Here is a 17,161-nt window from a genome sequence, read left to right as displayed (position 1 = left end):
TGACCTTGTTCCCTTAAGCAGAAAGTGACATGTAAGAAAGAGGCCCTTGTGGAGTTCCCGTCATGGCTCAGTGGGTTACGAACCCGACTAGTATCCATGAGGATTGCTGGTTCGATCCCTGGCCTCACCCAGTGGATTAAGGATCCAGTGTTGCCATGAGCTGTGGTGTAAGTGGAAGATGTGGCTTGGATCCCGCATTGCTGTGGCTGTGGTGTAGGCCAGCAGCTGCAGCTCTCATTCGACCCTTGGCCTGGGAATAAAAAAGAAGACTGAAAGAAAGAGGCCCTTGAATGTGAGGAGGGATTGGGAGCCCCTGCTGGCGTCTGTGGGGTCTGTCTCTGCTCCCGGCAGGCCTGCCGGAGGACAGGAGGCGCTGCAACTCCAGGTGAGCGGAGCTGCTGGGACCCAGGTTTCAGGGAACTCCTCAGTTTCCCTGGCTTCAAGTTCAGAAGCAGAGTTTGGATCAAAGCCGCTCACAGTCCTTTACGGTGGAGACACTGTTCCCGGGAAGAAAGGCCAAGTCTCTTTTGAAACCAGGGGGCTGGGTAAGCCGTGGGCCATGGCCGGTGGCAGCTAAGACCTCAGGCCCCGTGGGCCCCTTTTGAGGCCCACTTTTGGCAGTTCCGTGTGGGCAGTGGGTGAGGTTTTTGTTTCCATCCAAGGATGGGAGCTGTAGGCTCATGACTCTGAAAGAGCTCTCTTCACGGATAATTTATGGTGCTATATCTCATGGGCTAAATATTTGGCAGCCCTCCTATTTCCTATCCTATGTCCTATTTCTGCCTTCTCCCCTGACCGGCGTCTACTCGGCTCCACCCTGAACTTCCTTCAGCCCACGTGTAAATGACGCTATAGAAAGATTGCTTTTTTAGGTATTCCTTTTTGCTCACTGACTACAAAACTGGAAACCCAAGGCAGCAGATGACTTGTGGCACCTTAAGGAGGCGGGAGCTGGTCCAAGGCTTCTCTCCTTGGAGGTTCTGGTTGTGTGTGCTCAGCTAGGCGAGCCTAGGGGGGGCTTTGCTGTCACACAGTCAGAGTCCCCCTCCCCCAAGAGCCCCTCCCCCCACATGCCCTTCTGCACCTTGAGCTCTGCTCCAGCCCCTCCCGTCACCATAAACCAGCCACCAGTAGTCCCCAGTCCACACTTTATGGCACAGAACAACCCTTGGGAAGGCTGGACACACACCCACCCTTTGGGTGCCCTTATTCCAACATCGAACGGAATCCTTAGAGGCACTTCTAGTGCGGGGTTGGTCTGTCTGTACTGGGTCGGGGGCGCTCACAGCCCAGGCTGGAGGAGGCTGGGGAAGTGTGGTGCGGGAGCTTCCTGTCCTCCCACTGGGCTTAAGGAGGCTCCAGTGGTCCCATCCTTTTTGCATCTCCCCCATACCCGAGGTGCATCCCCAGATCCGGACTGCCAAATGCTGGACATGGGACCAGAGGCTAGTGATGGTAGCTCTGAAAACTGAAGGAATTTTTCCACATCTTCTGGTAACTAACCATGACCTCCATTTCAATCAGTGCCAGGCCTGCCCAGAAGGGGAATCAGGCTCACTGGATGGCTGAGGAATTGTAGCCATTCTCCAGTCAGCTAGCCTGGCTACTGATCCCACGGCAGATGCTTCTTTGACCTGCCGCTGTGCACTTGCCTGCACCGCCTCGCTGCAGCAGACCAAACCGGTTGGGAAGCCTGCTGGCCTGCATGGCTGCCCTTCGGTTCTCCTGATGTTCCCCGGGAGTCCTGCCCGTGGGCCTTATCTGCCATGCCGAACAAGCTCTCTGTCCTGTGGCAGCTTGTCCTGATAATCTGGGGTGGGTGTCTTCATCCTCCCCCAACTCTTTGCCCAACTGCCTGCACCCGTCATCAGCTCCCGTGTTGCTCCACATTGATCTGCCCAGGGAAACCCTCTTCCCAAATACCACCCTGGACCTTCCCGGTGCTCAGAAGCAAGCCATTCCACGTCCCCAGATCTAGAGCCTTGTCATCAAGAGAGGGCATCTCTCCCCCGCCTTCTACAGTGTGTTTAGACTTCGTTAGTTGACTTTCTAAACACTGAGCCGAACACCTGTTGCGTGCTAGACATTCCAGCTGAGCCAGACCCAGTGGCTGCCCTGGAGAGGCTGGGGGTGTAGCTGGTCCCAGAGGTGCAATCAGATCGGGAGCCTGGGTGTGGCAGGGGCAGGGCCTCAGGGCACGCTGGGCAGTCTCCGGCCCAGAGCCATCCGTCAGGCTCGTGGGGATCCATCTTCACTGATGAGCTGGACCTCAGCGGGTGACCAGGGAGGGATGTGCGAGTCCATGTCCAAAGATCCATCAGCCAAGAGACTTGAGTGAGTGTGGCAGGACCGGGAAATGGTGAGTGGACATGTGTCCCCCCACTGGGCGACAGGGGTGGGGAAGAGTGGGGTGTCTGTAACCCACTGTGTGGACCGTGGAGCTCCACGGGGGCTGAACTTTGACAAGCTGCGCTCTCAGGAAATCAAAATCCCTTGCCAGTGACAAGAGGATATGTCGAGTTTTGAAAACTTGTATCAACACATGTAGGTGTCCAGGGGCAACTGGGGTGATGGGAACCTTTGGGTGCCTCTCTGACTGCATTGCTCCCATTGAAGGATTGTTTCCCTCCTGATGGGTGGACGACCCCTCCTTCATCCCCCACCTTGGTGTCAGCAGACCTGTGACTCGGTCTGATTCTGAGTCCTCTGTGCTGCTGGTCCGTGGGCGTGAGCGGTGGAGGGCAGGAGGCTGCATGCCCTGATGGAGAGGACAGCACAGTGGCCTCTGAACCCACCTGTGTCCCTCTGGGCAAATCATTTAGGCCCCCGTGCCTGGGTTTTCTTATCTGTAGATGTGAATGATGGTATATCTTCTAGTTTCTCCCCGAACAGCCAAGGATACCCCTGCACGCACCCATTCCAAGCCCTGCAGCTGGCCCTTCCAAGGGCTTTCTTTTCTTGCTTGCTTGCCTCACCTGCAGCATATGGAGGTGCCCAGGCTAGGGGTCGAATCAGAGCTGCAGCTGCTGGCCTGCACCACAGCCACAGCCATGCGGGATCCAGCCACATCTGCAACCTACTGTGGCAACACTGATCCTTAACCCACTGAGTGAGGCCAGAGATCGAACCCCCGTCCTTATGTATACTAGCCCAGGTGGTAACCCCCTAAGCTACGACAAGAACTCCCCACTGGCTTTCATAACGTCCTCCATTGTAGAAAGACTTTTTGCTCAAGGAGAAGGGCTCTTAGAGATCCCACTTTGGGGCAAGTGTGTATATGGAGTATACCTGTAGGTGTCCCTTTTGTCCACCTCCCCCCACTCACCGATGGAAAGGCTGCTCTCTGCATCCATTTAGTCCCTGCCTTCACCCGCTTCACATGGCTGTTCCAGGTATCGTATGACAGAATGTATGCAAAAGAGCTCCATCCAAGAGGGTGGCAGGTTGCTGCACAGTGGCTGCCCCCCTTGGGGCCTGGCTCCCCTCAGAGCAAGCATCCTGGTCTCAAGTGGGAGGGACAGGGGAGGCCTGGGTCCTTGGGTGGACAGACCTGTCCTGGGCAGAGCTGCCTTGGGTGACACAACCCACGGTGACACCATCCAGTCTGATGGCCACCCACTTTGGGAGGTGGAACTGTGGCCAGATGCTTTTGGCCTCTCCCCCTAAATATACACCTCCTCCTGGAGCTGAACCTGGAAGTGAAAAGGGGATGGGACGTGGGAAAGCAGGGCAGGAGGTGTCTTGGAGGCTTGGAGCGCCTCCCACGCTGCTTCTAGCTTCATGGAGCTCCTGCCAGAAAGGGGGCCCTCAGCCCACAGCATCCTTCCCTTCCTCCCAAGTCAATCCCAGGGGCAGTTTGTTAACAGTCACAGGCATCATCGACTCAGGATGGCGTGTGTGCCAGGCAATGTCCCAGTGTAGCTAGTTCTTAACACAGCCCTGTGAGGCAAGTATGTTATCCACCACCATTTTATTTTATTTATTTTATTTTTGTCTTTTTAGGGCCGCACCTGAAGCATATGGAAGTTCCCAGGCTAGGGGTCAAATCGGAGCTGCACCTGCCGCCTATACCACAGCCACAGCAATGCTAGGTCTGAGCTGCGCCTGTAACCTACACCATAGCTCAGGGCAACACCAGATCCTTAACCCATGGAGCTAAAGCCAGGGATGGAACCTGTATCCTCATGGATACTAGTCGGGTTCGTTACTGCTGAGGCATGATGGGAACGCCTATCACCCTCATTTTATAGACGAGAAATCTAAGTCTCAGAACCATTGTGTGACTTGGCCCAGGTCACACAGTGGGCCAAGTGCTAGAGCTAGAGTTTTAGTTTTCTGCCTGCCTGGCGGCAAAACCTTTGCTCTGCCTTGCCGCCTTACCTTTCACCGCCAGTCAGCAGAAGTCCTGGAGAACCCTGAATGTCTTTCCAAATGTTACTTCTGTTTTCCCAGCTCTCTGGGGCCACTGTGACCAAACATGTGCCCAGTGGTTCTTCCCCGGGCTGCACAGCGGACACGGGGCCGGGGGGGAGCATCGGCCAGGCGCTGTGCCAGATTGCAGTCCAAACCAAGCAGACTCTCAGGGAGCAGGACCCAGGCAACAGTGGTTGTAAAGCTCCCAGGTGATGCTGTCTGGCCAAGGATAAGGACCGCTGGCGGTGCTCCTTGGACCAATGGAGATGAGATGGTGGCAGCCGCATGGGATCCTTCAGGAGGCCAAGAAGTTGTTCGGCCAGCCCTTTAGGTGGCCCACCTCCATGGCTGCTAGCCCTTTTCCAGATAGCTCTACTTTTTATGTAATGGGGTCAGCCTGCCTATAAACTTATTGGCAGCATCTGAACTCCCAGTCTGGGCTGCTCAAGACAGATGCTGGAGTGCAGATATTTGCTTTAAAGGAGGAGGTACAATATTGTCAAGAGAGCTGTGTTCTGCAAGTTGCCGAAAAGACGGCCAACTGGTAGACCTGCATTTGCTTCCCTCTTCAGGGCTCGGGTTGAAGCATGTAAATGTTGTTGCAGGTGGGTAAAGGTGAGCACAGATTGAAATCTGTACAATGCAAAAACATGCAAATTGGGCTTTAAAATAAAAGACCAATTTTTATATCAAATCTTTACCTTGAGGTCGGTGCCCCAGGCAACTGCAGACGAGCAGCCCGACATCTAGCAGACCTGTTTAGATCTGGGCTCTGGATTTAGCAAAATTTCTTCGCTTACCAATCATGTGCCCTTGCCAGGGTAGCTGATAAAGCCTCAGAGAAGGGACATTTTCTCGCATGGTGCCAGGCAGAGTGCACACCCAGCGCATAGGAATTCTCCCCCCTTCCTTCTCTGCCCCATTTTAAAGAGGGGGGTGTCTCTTGCTCTCACTTGCCCTTCGGCCCAATGGTAAGTGAAGTAAAAACCCCTCAAGAGCGGAAGGGCTGGTCTAGGCAGAGTGTTATTTTTCACAGGCTGAGAGGAAAGGGACCATCTGGCTTCGCCCTGGGAACCAGCGACTGCCCACTGCCTGGTGTGAGATCTTCTCACTAGACCACTGGGTCTGACATGGTAAGAGGAAGCCGATGGTTAATTTTCTGACCAAGATGCTCAGCTAAAAGGCCACAGAAGTGGCTCTAATACTTTTGCCACTCCTGGTGTATTTTGGTTTCAGAGGCAATGACTTCACCTCACAAGGTGACCATTTCCTATTTGGGGTCTTTTTCAAGGGTATGGAGAAATACCCCCTAAAGGGTGTGTGAGTGTGTATGGGTGTGTGTGGGGATGTGGGTGTGTGTTGGGGGGGGGTGTGTTGGGGTGGAGTGTAGTCTTGATTCACCCAAGCATGAGGTGGGACATTTTCCCCCCATTTATCCCTGAAACAGGCTAGCTCTCTTGTGCCCAGTGGGCTTCAAGGCAAGAGGGCAGCATAAATCCCTTTGGTGAGAGAAGGCATTTAAAATGACTCTTGGACAACAGTTCCTGGCTTAGTTGCTTTGATCTCACTTTCCTTTGGCTTGAGTTGCATCCCAACTAAGCTGAAAAGCCTGGGCCCCCTTTTTACTTCCTCCCCAAATTGTGAGATTCGGTTTTCCTTTTAAAAAAAAAAATCATGGATAACTTAATACAGTTAATTACAGTAAAGCCATCTGTCCGGTAACTCGTCCACCCGCTGTTTCTTAGACAAAGACCCTGAAACATTCAGCCTTTATCTCTTTAGAGGAAGAATTTGTTTCTCCCGCCGGTACTCCGCTGCCCTCGGGCCTTCCTTCCACCTCGCTGCCAAAAGGGATTTGGACCCTCGATGCAGCCTTTCAAATCTCAAGGAATGCGAATTACATTTCCAGAAGCGTAGGGCTTTTCCGGGGTCGCGCTGATTTGGGACATTCCAAGCCCCGGGCGGCGAGTCCCGCCCTCCGGCCCCGCCCCCCCGCGCTCCGGCCCCGCCCTCAAGCCCCACGACTCCCAAAGGCAGGGGCGGGGCCGCGCTCACGTGGTCTCCTTGAGGCGGGGAGGCTTGGCCCTCCAACTTTTGGGTTAAATTTCAACCCGATTCTCTGTGTGGGGCGGCCAGACAGGTCACTGCCTGATTAGAGACCTTGTTTAGGCTTGGAGGTGGTCTCCATAAACAGATCAGAAACGCAGACGATGGGCGGCGGTATCACTGGCAATAGGAAAATGGCAGGTTCTTGGGAGCTTTGGACATTTTCCTTTCTCCTGCGCCAGGCATCGCTTTAACTCTTCTCGAGTTTCTGCCTGGCTGAAAGTGAGGGGCAGTTCACATTGTTTTTCTGAAGTGAAATCTAAAATGTGGCTCAAATGAACCTTTCTACAAAACAGAAACAGACTCACAGGTATGGAGAATAGACTTGTGGTTGCCAGGGGGCAGGGTGAAGGCAGAGGGATGGACAGGGAGTTTGGGGGTAGTAGATGCAAACTGTGACGTTTGAAATGGATAAACAAGATTCTACTGTATAACACGGGAAACTGTATCCAGTTTCCTGGGATAAACTGTAACAGAAAGGAATTTTTTTTTTTAGGGCTGCACTCGCGGCATATAGAGATTCCCAGGCTAGGGGTCTAATCAGAGCTACAGCTGCGGGCCTACATCACAGCCACAGCAAAACCAGTTCTGAGCGCTTCTACGACCTACACCACAGCTCATTGGCAGTGCCGGATTCTTAACCCACTGAGTGAGGCCAGGGATCGAACCCGCAACTTCATGGTTCCTAGTCAGATTCATTTCCGCTGCACCACGATGGGAACTCCTGGAATTTTGATAAATTATTTCTTTTTAAAAATTAAAAAAAAAAAAGTGACCTTTACTTAAACTAAATAGATGCTGTCCCTTTTGGAAGAAAACACCAGCAAGGAGATAGAGAGGCAGAGGGTTCTGTCTCAGAGAGGCGCCTGTTATTTGGGGCACGTAGACCCATCTACGAAGGAGTCTCCCCCAACTCCTCTAGCCTAAGTCCCTTCCCCCATTCCTAGCATGTCTGCTGGGGCTGCCCCTTGGGGACACTCCTCTTCTTGGCCCCCACTCTGTGCCTGCCCTGTTTCTCTAGCTGGGAGTGGTCATTGTCACTTCCTGGGAGGCCTTGCTCGTCCCATAGGAAACCTCTTTCCTGAGAGCAGCCTAGAGTGAGCCTCTTGTGAACAGGCTTGTCAAGACCCTGTAAAAACCTGACCAAAGCCTTGGCCCAGCCTGGCCCTTTCTGAAATAGATAATTCGCGTTTTTTCCCTCTGACTGGGCCTGGTGATGCTAATAAAAACGAACGCCTAGGGAGCATTTCATGCTCACTCACAGAGTCCCAAGCTCATTTTGCAGATAAGGAAACACACCTGCAAAATCGAGCACAGTGAGCTTGCCTGAAGTTGCACAGCTAGTACATGGCAGCACCGGAATTCACACTTAGCCCAGCTCCAGATCTCCTGTTTCTAACCTCGAGTCTAGACTAATGGGTTTCCTTCCGGGGCTCAGCCCTCTCCCTTTGCTTGGAGGTCTGCAGCCAACTCCATGAGGATTTTCTTTTCTTCTCTCCTGAGTCTGAGGCTGAGGTCTTGCCACACTAGGGAGAAACGTTGGTTTCCATGCGCATTCCTAAGTTTGCATTGGTAGTCAGTTTCCATTTTGTGTCCTTTTCTTTTCCGTGGGCCATTTTTGTCATGTTTAATAACTGTCTGTTAGTAACCGGTTCTTTCATAAAACTTTTCACATCAATAATGTTAGAAAAATAGTCTTTGTCAGCATCCATATCCTGGTTTGGGTTTGGACAAGTGATGTGTGGCCAGAGAGCATATTCTGGAATTGGACCTGTCTGTTTAAATATAGACCCCACCACGGACTGGCAACGTATCTTTAAAAAAAAAAAAAAAAAAAACTCCTTCAGGCATTTCAGTTGTGGCTTAGCAGTATCAAACTAGTATCCATAAGGATGTGTGTGGGCCCGCATCCTTATGGATAGTAAGGCCCGGCTGCTCCGTGGGTTGATCCAGCGTTGATCCAGCGTTCACTGTAGGTAGCAGGTGTGGCTTGGATCTGGCGTTGCTGTGGCTGTAGTGTAGGCCGGCAGCTACAGCTCCAATTTGACCCCTAGCCTTGAGAACGTCCCTGTGCCACGGGTGCAACCCTAAAAAGAAAAAAAAAATTCTTCAAACTATTCCAGTAATGCCTGAACAAGCTCGATACAGCACATGAACTAATACAAGTGAAATACCTGTGCAGGTGTTTGTAATGCTGAGCACCGTCCCTCTTCATCAGCGTTCGTCACTTTCTTCTCTTGGGCAGTTTACTCCTCTCCCAAGCTGTTTTCTTGTCTGTAATGTGAGCCTGATGCCCCGCTTTGTGAAAGATGGAGCGTCCTGTACATAGATGTTTCTCTCTAAATGGTAGTTGTTTATATGTGGAATCTAAAAAAAATCATACAGGAGTTCCCCTGGTGGCTCACTGGTAATGAACCCGACTAAGATCCATGAGGACAAAGGTTCGCTCCCTGGCCTCACTCAGTGGGTTAAAGGATGCTGCGAGGTGCGGTGTTGGTCGCAGATGAGGCATGGATCCCATGTGGCTGTGGCTGTGGCGTAGGCTGGCAGCTGCAGCTCTGATTGGACCCCTAGCCTGGGAACTTCCATATGCTGCAGGTGCGACCCTAAAAAGAAAAAAAAATTATATAGAGGAACTTATTTACAAAACAAAAATAGGTTCACAGATATAGAAAACAAACTTACAGTTCCCCCAGGGGAAGGGGAGGAGAGAAAAATTAGGAGTTTGGAATTAACAGATGTATAGTAAACAACAAAGTTCTGCTGGGTAGCACCGGGAACTGTATTCAGTATCTTGTAATAACCTATAACGGAAAAGACTCTGAAAAGTATATGTATATGGAACTGAATCACTTTGCTGTGTACCTGAAACATCGCAAATCAACCACACTTCGATTTTAAAAAAATTTAAACGGTTGCACGGTGGGAAGGTAGGTACATGAGGGCTGAGTGCATTGCATTTTTGCCTTGGAAAGAGGGGTTCACCAGCTTTCCCCCTCATTTGGTTTCTCCTCCTTCTTGCAGCCCCTGGCACAGCCCAGAGCTGAGTGGAGCTGGCAGCTCCTGCTGGTGACTCCCAGCCAGGCCCAGCCCCAGAAGCCCGGATGGGAGCTCACCTCCCCCACCTCGAGCCGCAGCCCGGGTGGGTCTGGGTCTGAGTTCCAGGCCCGCTGATCCTGGGTCTGAGCTTGTCTGAGATCCAAGAAGGTTGGAGAACTGAGGAGGAGGGAGAGACCACTTGACCTGGCCGGCCTCAAACCTCGCCCAGCCCCTCCAGCTTCTCTCCCGCACACACACCTCTTCCTGAGGCACAGGCCTCTCCCCACAGCCCGGTGGCAACTTGCCTGGGGACTAATAAGAGAGAAGACTAAGTCTGCCAGGCAGCGCTTTCAGGAGGCTGTCCCAGCTCTGCTCTGCTCTTTGACCGGGATCCTGGTAGATGTGTGGGGCTGACTTGGTAAATAGCCTTTGTGAGCAGAATAATCCCTTGTGTGTCCTGGAAACTCCTGCTGTCCCCCCGCCCCTGCCCGAGGGCAGCACCCTCCTGGCAGGGTGATGGGGATGCCTTTGGCCTGGAGATCTTAGGAAAACCTAGTTTCAAAGAGCCCTAGGCTTCCAACCCACTGGGGGCCAGGAGGGGAGGCTTTGCAGGTTTGGCGAACTTGTTGCAGCTCCGGGTGCTGCGAGAAGAAGTGGGAATAGGAAGGAAAGTGGGGTGAGTGTGAGGCGGCTGAGCTGCGTGGTTCTGCCTAAAAGGCAACACAATACGCTTCTGTTCGTCCTTTTTGAGGCTCTGAAGCAGAAATCAGAGGAACAAAGAAAAGTAAGAGACCTCGCTTCACTATTTTAAAAAAAAAAAAAAAAAAAAAAAAAACCCAAAAAGCCTACCACCTAGTTCAGTGGGTGATTTTGTAACTTGCTTATATAAACTTACTTAGAAGTTGTTCAAGGACCCCTCCAGGCAACTACCTTAAATCCTTTTTAAATCAAGGTAGGATGTGTCCATTAATGGATTAAATCAGAACTTCCAGAGTTGAGGGTTATTCTCAAGACACTTTTGCTAGCTGATACCTGGCACTTGGATGATGTTTTGTGGTTTGCAAAGCACTTTCACATCTGTTTTCTCACTTGGTTGTCACAATAACCTTGGGAGCTGGGCAGGGCATGTCTTGTTATTATCCCTGCTTCACAGATGAGGAAGCCAAAGTTTTAGAAGGTTGAGTGGCCTGCTCAAGGTCACACAGAGGGGCGGGGGGGTATGGAGAGTGAGCTGGAGCTCAGGCTTTCCTGTTCCGGGGGCCCAAGATAACTTGAGGACCCCCCCCCCCGCCCTGATTCTTGGATTAAATTAATTCACAGTTCTTCTTTATGACGGTGGACCTGCTCCATTAGAATGTGCACAGAAGCCAGGACAGCTGAGTTTCCCTGAGCCAGACCCCTGCTTTCACACAGGCACAGTGGCGTGGATGAGCCCGGGACCCTTTTTCTGCGTGGCTTTACCATCAGAATTACCTGACAGGTGATCGTGAGTTCAAAGACTGTACACCCACTGTATTAGACAGCAGCCAGATGTTCATTTTAATAAATGGAAAATATGACTCCTAACCCAGGGAGGGCCACTCTGACCCTCCAAGCAGGCAAATGAGCCATTGAGGGCGAAGTCTTTGTCTTTGGATGCATCGTAGAGGATGTGGAGCAGGCAGCCCAGGGTCAAATTGTTTTGTTTATTTCTCCCCACGTCTATTTATTTGGTCTTTCTTCGACGCCTCTGACCAGATGCTCTAGGATGTTCTACACCAATTCTGCAGAGCTGGGGGCAGGATACTACCCAAGGCTCAGAGGATTGAGTTAGGGAAGTACTCAAGGTGGAAACGTCAGTGTGAGGGGACAAGCCAGAGGAACCAGGGATCAGAGCTCGAGAAAGCTTTGTAAAGACTTCTGTCTTGTCGCTGGTAGCCGCCTGCACTGGTGTGACACCTTGGAGTGTCCAGAGAACCTTCATCTTTATGCCTTAGGCCAGGTCTGTCTCACAACCAACCAAGGATGCGAGCAGAGCAGTTAGTAAGATCCCCGTTTTATAGAGGAAGTAGAAACCGAGCGGCAGGAAGGTTGAGTAATTTGCCCAAGGTTCCACCACTCGTCAGGGGCAGAGCTGGGCCCGAAACCGTGGTCTCGAAGCCTGGTTTGGTTAAGGGTTCTTTCTAGTCGGCCACACCGCCTTCTTCCCTTCCTCCTGCCCTCAGCTGCCCAGGGGCTCCTGGCCATCTCTCTGCTTAGAGGTGAGGGAAGTGGTAGAATTTTTCTAGCCCTGAGATGTTTCTGGAAAGAAAAAAAAAATAGTGGACCTGTATCTGGGTCCTGATCTGTGCTTTTTCGGGTTTGGGGTCACAGGACTGAGTCTAAGACACTCAGCTCTGGAGTGTGCTGTGCAGGCGTTTCCAAGTGTGGCTGTCTTCTTGCACGCTGCTAGTGGAAAGTAATGAGTTCCATTTTCCTGTTTCGAGCGAGCATTTCCCCCTTGGGGTTATAGTAACCACTTCCTCCTCAGCACCCAGTGGAACGTAGTAAACACCAGTTACAGCAGAGTATTCCCTTCCGAGAGCCTCCCTGGCTTCCCTTCTCCCCTCTTGTCTTTAAATACACACCCCAGGCCCTGATGGATAGGCCTCCTTTCCCTCTGGTGTAGGGTGTGCGGAGTGCCTGCGGTGGCCTCGGAAACACAAAACCCACACGGGTCACAGGCAGGTCTCCCGAGGTGCTTTGTCATCCTGCTTCATTTCGGAGGGAACTGGGTTGGCATCGGTTTAGGGACATGGCACCCTTAATTTTCGGGGGTGAGGCAAGCACGCTGTCGTCACAGACTCGGTGGACTGGTCCTTATGAGGGATGGGCCCTGCACTGGGGCGGGGGGCTGGCTGGTTAGGTCATGACGAAAGGTGAGCAAAGAGGGATTCTAGAGAAACTACCGGAGTGCAGGGAACCTGTGACAGAACATGGTAGAAGATCATGTGAGAAAAGGAATGTAGGGGAGTTCCTGTTGTGGCTCAGCGGGTTAAGAACCTGACACAGTGCGAGGATGTGGGTTCGATCCCTGGCCTCGCTCAGTGGGTTAAGGATCTGGCATTGCCACAAGCTTGGGCATAAATGGCAGGTGCGGCTCAGATCCCATGTTGCTGTGGCTGTGGTGTAGGCGGGCAGCTGCAGCTCCGATTCAGCCCCTGGCCTGGGAACCTCAGGTATGTCACAGGTGTGGCCCTAAAAGGAAAAATAAATAAATAAATAAATAATGAAGAGAGAGAGAGAGAGAAGTGTGTGTGTGTGTGTGTGTGTGTGTGTGTGTGTGTGTGTGTAAGACTGGGTTATTTTGCTCTACAGCAGAAATTGACAGAACATTGTAAATCAACTACAATAAAAATAATTGTTTTTTAAATGCGAGGGATGTAAGGAAAGGGTCAGTCAAGGATGAGTAAAATGTTGAAAGAGAGACTGTTAATTTTAGACATCTTAAAAAATACGTTCGGAGTTCCCGTCGTGGCTCAGCGGAAACGAAATCTGACAAGTATCCATGAGGACACAGGTTCGATCCCTGCCCTCAATCAGTGGGTTAAAGATTTGGCTTTGCTGAGAGCTATGGTGGAGGTCGCAGATGCTGCTCCCATCTGGCGTTGCCGTGGCTGTGGCGTAGGCTGACAGCTGCAGCTGCGATTTGACCCCTGTCCTGGGAACTTCCATGTGCCGCAGGCCCTAAAAAAAAAAGTTCATACTTAAAATATTTGTCATTGGTGGTTTGGGCTTCCAAGAACTTCTGAATCCACCCAGTTTTTCTTAGAGCCTTCAAGCCCATGGAAATCCATCACTAGAAAACGCTTGTGATGCAGAGCTGATCACCCCTGATGCTGGAGGGTGGTGGCCGAGATGGAGCGGGAAGTGGAGGCGTTGGAGGCATGCAGGGACTCTGAAACCTCCGACTCAGGTCCTCCAGTTATGCAGTGACTGAGCCAAAGAAGCAGAAAAAAAGTCAAGCCGCTCTTTGTGTGTTTGTGCTTAATCGTTAGGCATTCTTAACTAGAACAATCCAGGAGTGGGCCTCCGAGCCTATCAGGGAGAGCTATCTGGGCAGAATAAGCAGGAGCTTCCTGCAGCTCTGGCAGGTTTGCAGGAAAATCCAGTTATAGAAACTTAGATGGCAGACAGGCTGGTCACATTTCCCACTCTGTGCAGATAGATAATAAAGCTGAAAGGCCAAGAGATAGAAATGTGTGATATCGCGCTGAGGTAGGTGATAGGCATTGTGTATCAGTGTCTAGCGATGCTGTGCGCTGTACTCTGCAGGTTCCAGAAGACCTATCAAAAATGTCCCTACCGCTAGAGAATTTAAGAGGATCCCCTGAGAGGCAAGACTTGAGACTCAGGCTACAGGTTGGGAGTTGGCTGAACTGTTGTTTTTAGACCCACTGAGATCTCTGTGTTGGCCTTCCTTGAATTATTCCCACTCCTGAGCGAGATGAAATCTGTTTCCATAATTTCTCTAATGCCTCCCTTTTTAAAAATGGGAAGATCAGAGTTCCCATTGTGGCTCAGTGGTTAACGAATCTGACTAGGAACCATGAGGTTTGGGGTTCGATCCCTGGCCTTGCTCAGTGGGTTAGGGATCCGGCGTTGCCCTGAGCTATGGTGTAGGTTGCAGATGCAGCTCGGATCCCCGAGTTGCTGTGGCTGAGGCGTAGGCCGGTGGCTACAGCTCCGATTGGACCCCTAGCCTGGGAACCTCCATATGCCTCAGGAGCGGCCCAAAAAATGGCAAAAAGACCCCCCCCCAAAAAAAAGGAAGATCTAGGAGTTCCTCTTGTGGCTCCACGGAAACGAACCGACTAGTATCCATGGGGATGTAGGTTCGATCCCTGGCTTCAATCAGTAGGTTAAGGATCCAGTGTTGCTGTGGCTGTGGTATAGGCCGGCAGCTATAGCTCCAGTTCGACTCCTAGCCTTGGAACCTTCATATGCTGTGGGTGCAGCCTGCCAAAAAAGGCAATAAAATAAAATAAAAATGGGAATGAAATGTCCTTGTCATACACTTGGTACAGTTGAAAGCGTGTTCCCTACTTTTCAGAAGCAGGATTCTGGTTAGGAAGGGCTGGTGTTCTGAGTGTGGTGGGTGTTTTTAATCACTGGATTGGGGTACAGGATCCAAATGCGGGCTCTGTTTCTGGAACCTTCTTCCTGTCTGCCCACATTCACGATGCCTTTCCTAGGAGCCGCAGTCTGGAGTGAGGGGATTGTACCCCTAATCAAACCTGGACTTGCTCCCAGGCCCCCTCTCCAGCACAGGCACGTGAGGGCAGCACCCCTCCCAGCCCATAGATAGGCTCTGGTCTCCGGCCCAGGACTCCTTCCCACTTCCTGGTTGTCAGAATCCCAGGGGCCTTCAGAAGCCCTTTCTTTGAACAGGATCTGGCCTCCAGGTTGCAGTGGGCATGTGAACCAGCTGTGCTCTCACACCCAGAGATAGTCACGGTGCAAAGTGACCCCAAAGTCATGTTGTTGGGAGCTTTTAAAATCCATCTTCCTCTCTTCCCTGGAGGGTTTTAGCAGCCTCAAAAAACGAATCTCTCTTTTCTCACTGCTTTCTATTTCCTGGGTCTGCTCTTCAAACAGGGCGAGCAAGACTAATGACCACCCTCTTCCCTCGGAACCCTAGAATCCTTCCACCTTATTCCCATCAAATCCAGCATTCTGGGAGTTCCTGTCGTAGCCCAGTGGTCACAAATCCGACCAAGGTCCATGAGGATGTGGGGTTGATCCCTGGGCCTGCTCAGTGGGTTAAGGATCCTGCATTGCCGTGAGCTGTGGTCGGCAGCTGTAGCGCTGATTTGACCCCTAGCCTGGAAAGCCCCCTGTGCCTCGACTGCAGCCCTGAAAAGAAGAGAAAAAAAAATTCAAGATCCTTAGTATGGCCCCTGGTTTCATTCCACACCCCCCTTGGCTCACTCTATCCGACACTTTGCTGCTCATGCTGGCCTTTGAACCTGCCCAGCTAGCCTCTGTCCTTGGCTGCCCCCTGGGCCAGAACCTGAACGGTGTGTGGCTCAGCCTCTTGCATCCTGCAGGAAGGCCTCCCCAAGCACCCAGAACAGACAGGGCACCCCTCCCCCGCCCTCCGACCCACACCCTTTCCTCCACCTTGTTTTAGCTTTTTTCAGTGTACTTGCTGTCATCCCCCACACTGTGCATTTATTTGTATGCTGTACTATATATATATATGCATATATATAGTACACGTATACACACACACGCGCACACACGCACACACACATATATATCCCTTTTTCCACTTGAAAGGGAGGGACTTTTGCTGTCTCCACTGCTGCATCCCCCTGTACCTTTTTCCACTTGAAAGGGGGGACCTCTGCTCTAGTCACTGCTGCGTCCTCCCTTGCCTTTTTCCACTTGAAAGGTGGGGACTTTTGCAGTGTTCATTGCTGCTTCCCCCATGCCTGGGACACTGCATGTAAGCAGGTTCTCTATAAATACTTGTCCAACAGCCAGGGAAGAAATGCATCGACCAGCAGCAGCGTTTATGGAGCTCTTGATCGGGCGTCCTGTTTGGAGCAGAAGGGTACAAAGATGACTCTCACAGCCCTGCTGGCTCAGTCCTGATCTCTTCTGGGGGGGGGTCACCCACAATTCTGTTCACCACTCCAGTCTGTGTGCTTTTTGAATATTGGGATGGCTGCTCCCCCTATGATTCTAGCTCTTAACTTCCACTAATGTTCATGGTCCCACAGCGTCCTATTGGGGGAACAGCGTTCAGTCTTGACCTTGAGGAGCCTACCCAGAGGGGAAGGAAGGCTGTTTCTCCCTTAGAGGAAGAGGGCAGGTTTGGAGGGGGCTGTGTTCTCAGATCAAATGCAGGGAGAAACAGTTTATTCATGTTGCCTGGTTTTGTTTTGTTTTGTTTTGTGATCTGTACTTTTTTTTTTTTTTGGTCAAATAAAATTAACCATGTTATGGACATTTTGAAAATAAAACAAGGAGTTCCCATCCCAGTTCAGCAGTAATGAATCCAGCTACAGTCTATGAGGATGCGGGTTCAATCCCTGGCCTCGCTCAGTGGGTTAAGGATCCGGGGTTGTGGTGCGCTGTGGCACAGGTCACAGATGCAGCTGGGATGCCACATTGCTGTGGCTGTGGTGTAGGCCAGCAGCTGCAGTTCCAATTCAACCCCTAGTCTGGGAACTTCCATATGCCACAGGTGCAGCCTTAAAAAGCCAAAAAAAGAAAAAAAAAAGGAAAAAGATTTGGGGATGCTTACAAACTTCTATGTGTAAAACAACAGAATATAATAAATAGCTGAGAAATCAGAGCAATAGGTTCATGGAAGTCAGTATAAACTTAATCTGCAGGAATGCATATTAATGCAACTATTCATATAAATTGATGTATTTCCTCCTGACTTTTTAAATATGCACATGTTTAGAGACCATTCTGCTTCCTCTACTTAACATTATAGCAAATTTCCTTCTGACTTTTATTGTTCAGGGCTGAGTGATCAATCCCAAGGATGTACTCCTCATTTATTCAGTCTTGCCTCTATTGTTGGATCTTGGGTCATTTTCAATGCTATTGTTAAATAAACAATGGC

At 51.2% G+C, this 17,161-nt stretch overlaps 1 protein-coding gene and 1 long non-coding RNA gene across 3 annotated transcripts in view; both read left to right on the top strand.

The window, feature by feature from the left end:
* The window catches only part of ITPKB (inositol-trisphosphate 3-kinase B), a 106,229-nt gene that overhangs the window by 50,708 nt on the left and 38,360 nt on the right, over window positions 1-17,161 (top strand). The window lies entirely within an intron of this gene.
* On the top strand, window positions 181-10,366 carry LOC146398831 (uncharacterized). The gene is made up of 3 exons (XR_014817457.1): window positions 181-1,876; window positions 2,442-2,828; window positions 9,094-10,366. It is a non-coding gene; the product is annotated as an uncharacterized LOC146398831 (long non-coding RNA).

Source organism: Sus scrofa, chromosome 10 (assembly GCF_054392235.1).
Source record: "Sus scrofa isolate SSC_HxYL_T2T_F1_AM1 chromosome 10, Sscrofa_HxYL_maternal_Yorkshire_Landrace_v2.0, whole genome shotgun sequence".
Classification (NCBI taxonomy): Eukaryota; Metazoa; Chordata; class Mammalia; order Artiodactyla; family Suidae; genus Sus; species Sus scrofa.
Note: the sequence above shows the minus strand (reverse complement) of the source record. Positions and strands in the feature narration are given on the sequence as shown.